General features: G+C 39.5%; 1 protein-coding gene across 5 annotated transcripts in view; it reads right to left on the bottom strand.

Annotated features, from left to right (window-relative positions):
• The window catches only part of LOC108935228 (voltage-dependent R-type calcium channel subunit alpha-1E-like), a 98,818-nt gene that overhangs the window by 46,823 nt on the left and 39,398 nt on the right, over window positions 1-12,597 (bottom strand). The window lies entirely within an intron of this gene.

Genomic DNA, 12,597 nt, shown 5'->3' with positions numbered 1-12,597 from the left:
GAAGCCAAGCGGCCCCCCTGCCCACGCCAGACGCCCACGCCAACACTGAGCCGCTGCACACAGTAGGTGTGTGCCCTCCGAGGGGGAGGAAGCACTCTGTCAGCGTCTCCTCTGAGCTCCTCCTTCCCGCTGCTTTCCCTGCTTCCTCCAAACACAGGTTCAACAAAAATGGAGCAGGATGATGCTGATGGATTAAGTTTTGTGTTGTGCTTTCTTAAAAGAAGTCAAGGAGTTTCGGATTTAATTTTTAATGAACCGCAACCATTGTTACAGAGTGCGTACACTTAAAGAACATAACCTAATTGGTGAATACTGGTAACTACACCAGTCTCATACCTGCAATAGAAACAAATCTAATACTTAACATAAGCAAAATGCTACAAAAACTTAAACAGTTATGTACTGTAGCTGGGAAGAGATTGAGTGTAACAGACTTTTATAACCTATCCAACTCTTGTATAGATTTCTTTGAGTATGTGAGAGACAGATCAATCATGAGCATGAATGAGGAGTAGGGGATAGGAGAGCGGGCACAGACGCCAACTGCATGGCATGAACAGAACAGATCACACAAGAGGGGCAACCGAACAGCCCCCAATCTCCCCAGTGGGTATGCAGAGAGGAAAAGGGGAAGATGCACGCAATCAAGCTGTGAAAGCAGCATGTGACATGGACCCTTGCTGCTCTTCCTATGGAGCCTGTATCAGGAGCACACTTACAGCTAACACTGCGCTTCCTCTTCAGACAAAACATGGAATGGAACGGGAAGTCACCAAGCATACAGTATGTCTCTTATTTCCTTTAACCCACTTCCTGTAACTGCATGAACATGAAAACTAAGTCTCTTTGGATCAAACTGTTATTTGTATTATGTACATGTAAATGCAGAATTGCAAACATGCAAGGTACGGAACTGCAGACATGGTAAAACTGACTGGCACCTTTAGCCAATGTGGAAAAGCTAATTAAAAAAATGTAACTGTTGTCCTTTATCTGACGTAAGTCCCAATAGGTTCCCAGGTCCTTTGAGATGTGCTGCAGCCGATGAGGAGGAAATGGAGTCAGGCCAGTTTATTTTTTGAGGCTGCACTTGTCCTCGAGCTAAGATACTTAACTGTATAATTATCATTCAGTAATCAATATATGCTTTGCCATTACCTGCATGCAACCCACTTATAAGCCTTATAGAAACATTCACTATATTCACTGCTTTGTCCAGCACACTGATAGAAACTCAAACACACACACACACGCACACACATTTTCTGAACCGCTTATCCCATACGGGGTCGCAGGGAACCGGAGCCTACCCGGCAACACGGGGCGTAAGGCCGAAGGGGGAGGGGGCACACCCAGGACGGGTGATAGAAACTCATGTAATGCTAATCAGTACTGTTGGACTTCTGTTCTAGTTAGCAGGGCTCTTTAAGTCATGATCCTGGAAGTCCTGTAGTTCAGAAGTTTATCCTTCTTCATACACTACTAATGGAGCAGTGTCTCTGACCCTATATTTGAATCTGATGGTTTACTACCAGACTGGGAGAAACACCTCACGGTGGCATTCTATGTTATGCCTGTCCAAAAGTATCACTGTATTAAAGTCACTTTAAGAAGCAAGCTGCCCTCCAATCAAATAACTCAGGTTTGAGCCCCTCTCCGGTCATAGTATGCAAGCCTGGCTACTCACAGTGCCATGAAAATGTACGTATGCCCATTCCAACCTTATTTTTGCCGTTTTTGACCTTAAATGTTATTGGATCTTTCTGTCAGTTCTAGTATCATATGACTGGAGCCCAAGTAAGAAAAGAATGAGACCAATACTGTTTTTATTTTCTTAGGGTGGAGGATAATTAAATTTGTAATCATAGATGTGAAAAAGTAACTGCCCTTTAAAAAAACAGTAACTGACTTTATTCATTGTAACGAAAGGAGTAATTACAGCCAACTGTTTGAATACAATCAGGCCAGATTTGGGCCAGCCCCATTCAATATAATGTTCAACTACTTAAACCCTTACCAGCACACTCTCCATTGGTAAGACATAGAGCTTTATGGAGGCATATCACAATTTGTTCAAAGGAAGTCTCTCAACAGCTCTGGTGGAGAGTTGCTGAAGTCTATCAGTCTGGACAGTGCTACACAGACATTTTTAAAGCGCTGAACCTCAATTAAATGGGTAAATGGCAGAACTGTAGATCAGATGCCAAGGAAAGGTGGCACAGTGTGAGCAAGGGATTGAGGGAAAACTTGTCAAGCTAGAGAGGTCCCTTGTGGGAGATGGGGGGATGGATTTAATAAGACTGTTCTTCTTCCATTTCTTTTTAAAGACAGTGCTGCAGTTAGACTTGGCTCTTAGTGAACATGGCTGAGGGGAAAACTATATTCTTTTTTTAGATTGCAATTTGTAAGACCCCCCTCACCCACCAGTTGCCCTATTTCTTGCAGAAGTCTGAGGAGATTTTTTTTTAAAAATCTTACTCCTTACTATCCCCACTTCTGCCCCTAACAGAGAGATTTGTGTTGAAGTATTATCTCCTGTTTTCTATGCCAGGGCTTGTCCATAAGGTTGTTTGGCTATTCTGTTCATTCTAATTTGAAGTGAAATGATTGGCATGTAAATTTTTGACCTCTTAATCTGTAATGAGCTAGATTACTAACACATGATTAAGCAGCACACAAAACATAATTTTAATGTCCAAAACTGCATCTTGCAGGTGCAGATTTAAAAAGGAAAAAAAAAAGAAAAAACTTTTATGGAGACATCTATCTGATTTCTTAACCTGGTATTAACCTAGGATGAGAACTCTAGTGCTTGACAGCCAATGTCTAGAACACCTTGACTTCTAAAACCTTTAAGCAAATAATTAATTGGATTTTAAGTCATGTCACCTTGTTCTTCAGGTGCACATAAGGAGCTCATTAAAATGTGTTATGAAAACGGAGCGCTCAGGCCCCTGACAAGTTTTTCTAACCCCTAGTGCACACCACAGTGAATGTCATGCTGTATGCGGCATCTCAGAAATATATGTATAACAATGTTCTCTCCAGAACTCTGGATGAAGGTTTTATTCCTACTTTCTTACTCAATGTGGTGCCGAATACCCGTCAACACCATAGTCATTCTACATGCGGTGTTGTGTAGGAGAGGTACAGAAGGCACACAATACCCACTCTATTCAAAAGGTGCCAGCAAGCAGTTTGCAGCTTGTAAAGGGAGAGATTCATGCAAAATATTAACTACGGACCCAACAATAACCATGCAGATGAGCTGACTCCCACACAGGATCTTAAAAGCGTTCTTTTTCGTTACGCCACTGCGGTTCTGGTGCTGGGGTGTCCCATCATGCCCTGGGAAGGCCGCAGGGTCTGTGGGGTTTCATTGTATTCCAGCTCTCAAATGAACTAAAACAACAGTGTCAATGTAAAGGAACATCTCCCTGCCATTGCACCCCAGGGGAATGGGGAGGTTGACATTTCTCACTATATTAAGCCCTGAATTCAAAAACCCACCACTTCAGAGAGACATAAACCATTCAGGATATTAATACTGCCTATTAACTTATATCAAACTTTCAAAATTATTCCAACTTCTCCATGGATTACTGTAAAATGGTGGCAGGGTGGCACAGTAAGTAGCGCTGGTGGTGGTGCAGTGCCTGGGTGGTGCGAGAGGACATGGGTTCAATCCCCACTTAGTCAGTGTGGAGTTTGCATGTTCCCCCTGTGTATGTGTGGGTTTCCTCCCACGGTCCAAAGACATGCTGTTCAGGTTCACTCATGGTATGTGAGGGACAGAATGTGTTTCACTGATGTATGGATGAGTGACCCATTGTAAGTAGTGTATCTAGTAGTGTAAGTCACCTTGGTGAATAAGGTGAGTGGGCTGATAACACTACATAGTATCCACTGGAAGTTGTTTTGGAGATAAGTGTCTGCTAAGTAAATAAATGTAAAAAAAACCTGTATTAAGAAAAAACTACTTTACTAATTTCAAACGAAACAGGAATATCAGCGCTACCATTATTATGCAATCTTGCTATAGTTTCATTGTTCAATCATATCAAAATATGTATACAGTACATTTCATCATTTTAATATATGTATGAAAAACACAACATAATTTCACAGAAATTTCATTAGAAATGCTATTCAGCTCTATTGTACCTCTAACTGGGGGTGCGGTGGCGCAGTGGGTTGGACCGCAGTCCTGCTCTCCGGTGGGTCTGGGGTTCGAATCCCGCTTGGGGTGCCTTGTGACGGACTGGCGTCCCGTCCTGGGTGTGTCCCCTTCCCCCTCTGGCCTTACGCCCTGTGTTGCCGGGTAGGCTCCGGTTCCCCGTGACCCCATATGGGACAAGCGGTTCTGAAAATGTGTGTGTGTGTGTGTGTGTGTGTGTACCTCTAACTGATCATGCCATTATAAACTTATTTTGTCTGCAATTGCTGTAATTTATTAGCATGCTGTTTTTTTTATTTTGTTTTTCCATTTAGCCATTTCAAAATTAAGTTCCAGTGCTTCTATGTAGGAGCAATATCTGGATTTGCAGTTGGTTAGGGATTTAATTAGAGATAATTAAGTGTGGAAATACATGAAAACATGAAGCTAATTGAGTATTGACATAAATATTTACATTCTGAGCTCTTGCATTTTGATGAGACTTTTATTTCAACCGCATGTGCTTTTTTATCCATATTCTTTCTAGTAATATGAGTGTGGTTAAACTGGTAGCATGTTACCTTAGTCACACGGCTCTGTGGCTCCTCTCCAACAAAAATATCACCTGGTTCAGTTGCTAATACTCTCATATTGTCCATTTAAAGCCAGAAGGCAGTTTGGTTTGGTGCAATACAAGGCCTGGCAGAAGCCAAAAAGGCGTGTTGGAATGGCCGTAAGCTACACATTATTGTGGCAGGAGGCTGGTAGTCAGGCCTGCTGCAGAGTGTGCCCTTGGCCATCATAGAATCTCCACCCCCGCGTGCTACGCGTCTCAACCTTGCTTTGAGTTATTAAAAAAAAAAAGAAAAACATGTCTCACGCCGGAGCCCTGGTTGCTGCCAGATGGCTTATGAATCATTATGACACCCCCGGATCAATTATTCATCTTGGCTAAAGAGCAGCATTTCAGCTAATTGTCACACACCCAGTGGAGGGGGGAGACAAAGCTAGACAGGAGCATGGATAAGCTGACAATGCCAATATAAACTCCAATACTCGTCTCTCCTAAAGAATGGATGCAAAACAGGTGTTAGGGAGTACATCCAGGTAGGTTGCTAAGAAAGTTATAATCAGAAAGTTTATATTCATAAACATAAACCATAAATACATTCAGAAGGTCTACTTCATAATCAGAAGGTTGTGTGTTCAAGTCCAATGAGAAACATTGCTGTTGTACCTTTAAGCGAATGCTTACTACATAACAGGAAAGCACCTGACAAATAAAATATCTTCACTGCCACCCATTGCAGGTTCTATGGAATTATTAATATCTATGTCCCTTTTCCCCTTCAGTGAGGTAGAGAATTTCATAAGACCTTTTTCTGTCCACCTACATTATGCAATGGTGATGAAAGTGCATGTGGAACTGTTTTAATCATATACACCATGTATTCCATTTCAAGCCACCAACAATTCTGTCACAAAGGAATTTCAGAAAATTGCATTCTGAAGCCTTAATTACCTACACAGGAAAACTAGAACGCTTTTAAATGTACATCATCCCAATTAAAATATGTAATTATATAAAGTTTGCTCCTAAGAAAATCGTTCTGAATGATGAGAGAAGAGCGTGGGAGACAATAGATTTTTCCTGACTCCTCTCACAAGTCTGACATCTGTTGATTCTCCCGTCAAAACTACAAAGCTGTATTATGGGTGTTCATTTACCACATATCAGTTTAGTTAGTGCAGTGTGGGAACATTTCTGCCAAATTTGTCTTCTCATCCAGTACACCTCAAACATATGCACCTATGTTTACATTTAGTCATTTAGCACACACGTCTCTCATTTAACTTTGAATCTACATTTATTCATTTAACAGACACATTTCTCCAAAGCAATGGACTCTTTTCTCTTGGACATTTTTCTCTAAAGCAATGTACAATGAACTCTACTTAATATTTAGTTGGCACCTTCATACAAGGTGACTTTCGATGCTAGATGCACTACACTTTCTACAGTCATTTACTCATCTATAAACTGGGACCATATGACATGTATGTAAACATATATGCAGTAAAGGCAATTTTAGAGTCACCCATTCAGCAAAAAACACATCTTTGGACTGTGGGAGGAAACCCACACAAACACAGGGAGAAGATGAAAATCCATGTAGGTTGACTGAGCAGGGATCAAACCCATGTCCAACTGCACAGTCCAGGCACTGTGAGATACCATGGATAGCTGTTGCAACATAGTGCCAAACTATTCCTTGCACATGCAAAGAATTGACCAACATTAACCTAAGAGAATATTAATGAAACAATCACAGTAGCATGTGGAATCCTTTGGCTTGACGTTCTTTGTGAAAGACATTACCATGGTGATGAGTGGTTTTCGCTTATCTGCTGCACTACCTGAACTCTCAGTAATAGGGTGACAGGATGTTTTGAGCGCTGGATGGTGGTCTCCACATCTTGGCGTACATTCTACTCAGCATGGGTTCTGCCTGGCCACATTAGACAGGCTGAAAGCACTGTAACTCACAGATTCTTAACAGACCTCTTTTCCCTTGAAGGTAGGCAGAAAAATCCATCATTTTGGGCTACACAACTTTACTTTAACTTCTGCAAGTTCAAATCATCTTATTACACTGACAGGCACTCTACAAGAGTTCTGGATGCAGTTTTAGAACCAACTTCAATAATAAATGCAGAACAACTCTAAACTAAAGGGTTCACAATACACAGTGTGGTTTGAAAGCATGTGATCCCCTTGTGTTCTTTAATTTAAACTTTATTAAATGAGAGGTTACTCATCTGACATAATAGGTGTGTAATTCCAGTTCCATATGTTGGTTGAGAGGAAATCATGCGTGATGTTGAACGATGAAAGAAGTGCAGGTGCAAAAATAAGCAAACTCCAAATTGAACTTATTTAACCAACTAGGTAAGTAGAATCAGGGGCATACATCACAATCATTTTATGCTTAAGTTTATTTTAAAACTTAAGATTTAGATTTTATAAGTTCATTTTAAGATTTCATACAAGAATAATGACCACATCTATAGGGTTCACATACTCTCATACAGGACTCCATTCTTAGTATCTAATTTTGTATGTATTGTAAGGTATCCATACACGTCAATGATTTTTCATAACCAAAGGTAAAACGTTACACCAGGTTTCCAGTGCAGTGGATGGTTCATTCTGAGCGCTCTCACATCTGAAAAGCTGTTAATTTAGCAGCTGCTCCCTGTGGGTTTTCTATCTGCAGTTCATTAATTTCTTTTGAAATGAAAGGCCGCCAGTCCTGACCTACTGGCCTTGTTTCAATTCTTGTACCACGCCAATACACTTACTTTGTATAGTTTTCTTTTAAGTCTGACTTACTTGTCTGTTTGGTGTAGACTGCAGCATTGACAGTATAAAACACATGCATTTACACCGTTTGCTATGGTACAGTTCCTCCGAGATCATGTTGATGAATCTTGCAGGGAAAGTTTGCCATTCTTAAAACACTCAGTTTTGATACAAAAGGGGCACCATTTTCGTGGCTAAATCTCAGGTCTAGTTGCCATCCCTCATGACATCTACAATTGAACTGCTTTTGAGTAAAAAATAACCATGTATTCTACCCTAAAGCCATAAGGGTAGAGAGAATATGTGCCATCTGATAGACTGGACTCATCGACACTGGTGCTTACGTAAATAGGCAACAATTTCACACCAGGTCAAAGTTTTGGTTACAAGTTCAGCCACGGAATGACTACACGTTGAGCTCAGGCAGCTTATTGCGCAAAAAACTCTAAACACAGAAGATACCCAATAGTAAGGATATATTTTTGTGATATGCTTTCTGTTAGAATTTTACTTTTTCATCTGTCTTTGTGATGATTCTCCCTTTATGTAAGTCAATCCAGTAGAAAAAAAAAAATCAGTGTGGGTGTTAGGGTGAGATGAGATGTCAGCATGCCAAAAGCGATCTTCTCAGAACAGTATGTATTCAACAAGAAACATGGTTTTAAGTAATCCATTGCAGAAATTTTCATTGAAATTTGTCTTTTCATCGAATTAATATCATAGTGCTAATGTATACTGTCCTTTAAAAGTGACAAAAACTATCTTGCATTCTGCAAGAAACCCAAGGACCTCACAGCATTATAGAAGCATCACCCACACTGTGTCTCACAAGTGTCTCATATGACCTTGTTTGGGCCCTCTCTCACTCATCATCTTGCCATTTAAGTCGTTGCTTTCTCAAAACTTGAGGAAAAATCAAATGGTAATCTGCTCATTTAAGAAAGAAAAAAGAAAGGAGTAGATCAGTTGCACATGGTGTTTGCAAACACATAAATGAAAATATAAGGAGGTGGGGGGACAGTTGGACACACTCAAAAAACATTTTCCCAAATATATTTATATATTTTACATCTTACAAACTTTTGATATGATGTTTTGTGAGCTGTACCTTGGTTCTCTTCTGCATCAGCATGCTAGTCTATTTCTGTTTTAACGGTGTTAATGGACAGTGAATGGAAGATGGGGAGGCATACAAAGCTACGTTTTACAATGAATTCTGACCACTGCATGTGTACCATTGCAGGCGGAGGTGGCAGGAGGATGGAAAGTCTCCCTGACATGTACATACTATCTAGTACAGCATGAAAGAAAGAGTTGGAAGGTTCCAATTCAAACCATTAAAGATTTGGTATTCTATTCAGTTGTAACTGGGTTTGGGATTACCAGGGCCTCATTTACATTCAAATCACTGAAGTCCTGAGCCAGGAGATAACAGGTTTTAGACCCGATTGCCAATCCACTTAACCACCCACTCCTGCTGGCTGCGGAGCACTTATCTGGCAGCTCTACCCTTCTGCCACTATGGAAATGTATCTTTCCTGTAGTAATACTGAAGACATGTGTGAATACACAAACAGTTACCATCAGTCTCTGTAATGCTCACACTCATGTGCACACAACATGATATTGTATTGTATCACCATAACAACATATTCCACAAAAAAGTTATCAAATGAGGTAAGGTATCAAATGAGGCACAATGAACCTGAAATACCTTTTAAAGCACCAGCTTTGAATTAAAACTTCAGCAAAAATTTCACACAGACACTGTCTGAAAACTGCTTGTCCCGAGCGGGGTCGCGGTGAACCGGAGCCTAACCCGGTAACACAGGGCAAGGATCGGGACACTCCCAGGACAGGACACCTGTCTGCCGCAAGGCACCCCAAGCAGGACCACCAGAGAGTGGGACCCAGTCACACCAACCCCCCCCCGCAAAAATTTCAGCTCTTTAAATTTTGTGTAATATTAAAATTTTAACTCTATAATGTTTGACTTTAACATGTCTAATACCTAGTTAGAAATCTGGATTTAGAAATATCAACAGTGACTAAAAACAGCATCTGATAAATAAATTAAGCATTTAAGTCTATTATTGCATTTACAATTATTCATTTAACTGACACATTTCTAACTTACAATGTTAAGTGACCTACAACTATTTACCATTTTAATTTATGCAGCTGGGAATTTTATTATTAAGCGATTAATCAGTAGATATCTTTAAACAGATCCAGCAATTCCTTTGCTTTTTGTGAAGTAGCAGCTAAGGACCTAAATATGTTGTTGATGAATAGATGAATGTATTATAAATTAATTGAATCTGAGGTGACAGTTCCACTCCATCATAGCCATTCACCCGTTAGAGGAATGTTATATAGGAGAGTTGTAACTGGACTCATTGAAGTTCCTTTGTTTTTTAGTGGATATAATTGAAAAAAGTATAAACTACATCCTCAGTTGAAAAAACAATCCTCAGAATAGCAAAAAGATTTTGCTGATAACGGGCTTTTGCGGGTCTAATGGAGGAGTACTCTACTTCTGTGTTTCAGCATAATTCAGCATTAATGATGAGATTAAGTTGTTCCACTGTTTAAATACTATTAAGCCCTGAATTATTTTACAAGAATGGAAAAAATCTGAAACGTGAACTTGCACTAATCACTAAAGTGGCAGGTTATGGCCGTGTTTTCCTAATTTTCCTAATGACATGAGTGCTAATAGTGTCTGTTGAAATGCTATTCATTGATCAGTTGGCTTGCAAGGGTCAGTCCTGCATCCCATGGTAAATAAAACCACAATCCTCTCAATTTCTATACGTGGATCTCTTTCTGAGATGTTGACTACACACTGATGCACTGATGGAAGACAGCAGATTGCCGCCTTGGCAAATCTAGATGCAACACATCTCTCATGTGAAGAGCCATGGTTACAGCATGTCTTAGAATTTTTATTTCAATATGTATTGTGCTCTCACAGTTCTCTGCATGGATCAAGAGCAAGATGTCAAGTCATTTAGATGTACTAATAAAAGAAACTACAACCAAAGGTTACCATGGTAAAATACAATCTTGTTTAGCAACAACCAAAACAACAAATTGCAGCTGTGAATGCCATGGTGTCTTATCTTTTCAGGCTAAATGTCATGGAGTAGTATGTTGAATACAAAGAACAGAAACCTGTGCTCTGGTCTTTGAAAATATTTAGTTAATTTCTTAAAGTGTAACATTGTAAGGTTACACACAAAAATAATTTTGATTCACATTTTGAGAATTAGGGGGTGCGGTGGTGCAGCGGGTTTGGCAAGCGCCTGCTGTCTGGTGGGTCTGGAGTTTGAGTCCTGCTTGGGGTGCCTTGCAATGGACTGGCGTCCCGTCCTGGGTGTGTCCCCTCCCCCTTCAGCCTTACGCCCTGTGTTGCCGGCTTAGGCTCTGGTTCGCCATGACCCCACTCGGGACAAGCGGTTTCAGCAAGTGTGTGTGTGTGTGTGTGTGTGTGTGTGTGTGTGTGTGTGTGTGTGTGTGTGTGTTTTGAAAATTAGCTGAGTCTTTTTTCTGGGTGTTTCATTGTTATAAATCCTGAACATCCTTACCATGTACTTATGTAAGATGACAAATCATTCATAAGATCTTTAAAAGCAAATAAACTTTATAAAACATTGCCAGTTTCCACCTCTACAGGCCAGCTGCTCAAACAACAAATCATGAATAAACTGTAAAATCATTAATACAGTTCTCCGAAACAACTTAAAAAAGTCTAAATCTCCATGTTTACTTATGTATCCATGCGTGTGTGTGTGCTCATGTTTGAGTTTGGATACAAAGCTCACACGCCAGCCCACACAAACTGCAGCTGGAGTGAGTCAACGTGGCCTCCACATTTACAATAGGAGCTGTGAATATGAGAACTATAAAGAGAGAGAGAATGAAAGAGAAACATTAAGAGAGTGACTGAGATTAAGATCCATGTTTACTCCTCATTCCTGCATGGCTCACTGCGTGTTACAAAACTCCATATACAGAGAAAGAGAAGGAGAGAAAGACATGGAGAGAGTGACTGAGATCCATGTTTGCTCATCATTTCTGCATGGCTCACTGCATGACACAAAACTCCATGCTGATGCAAACCCTGATACCATTTATTAGGGATGGCAGTGTAGACTTAAGGCTTTTTAAAAATTCCAACCAGAATACCCAAGGAAGAATTGATTTTTGGATTTTATCTGTTACGTAGACTGTATTTTCAATAGTTAAAACTTTACTTTTGGTCAATACAGGATAAAGAGAGTTAAGTGTTCCCAACTGGCAGACGATACAACACTATTTTGAACTATGAGGCAATGAGGCAATTCAGTGTTTACAAATTTTTTCTCTGTTTTTGGTCTGTCTTTAAATATTAAAAAAATGTGAACTAATGGCTGTGATGTCTTATTCATATGTGATATTCCCATGAAAAATGTAACTAAGTATTTTGGAATTAAGATCTCCAAAAATCGAAAAAAGTAAAAGTGAACTAAGTTTTTCCACCTGTTATACGATCATTTGAAAAAACACTTGATTCATGGTTGTTAAGAGACCTTTCTCTAAATGGTTGAATACTTCTGTGCAAGTCAGAGGGCTTATCTAGACTAATATATACCTCACTGGTTTTAGATGTACCAACTTCATCTATTAAAAAAATAGATTCTAAACTTTTTAAATTTATTTGGAAGAATAAACACCATTATTTTCTAAAAAATATTATATGTTGTTCAGAGACAGACGGGGGCTGAGTTACTTTAGACTTTTGGATATCTAATGCTTTTTTAAAGTAAAATGGATACAGAATTCTTTGAAAAATAAGTAAAATATATGTTATATAATCCCCATTTAATATTTTAAAAAGTGGGTGGCAAGCATTGATGTACATTTTAAAGCAATACATGTAATGATAAACTGTAATTCAATTGAAAATAATAATAATACGAAACTTTTGTACACAAAACAAAATGGTCAGGGAAGAGTCCTACCTTTCAAACACTTTAAATTAGATTAGAAACTTAGGCCTATTTGAAAAACATGATAGCAAGGTGTACCTTAT

The sequence above is a fragment of the Scleropages formosus genome, chromosome 3, assembly GCF_900964775.1.
Source record: "Scleropages formosus chromosome 3, fSclFor1.1, whole genome shotgun sequence".
Lineage (NCBI taxonomy): Eukaryota > Metazoa > Chordata > Actinopteri > Osteoglossiformes > Osteoglossidae > Scleropages > Scleropages formosus.
This window is presented reverse-complemented; position numbering and strand designations above follow the sequence as displayed.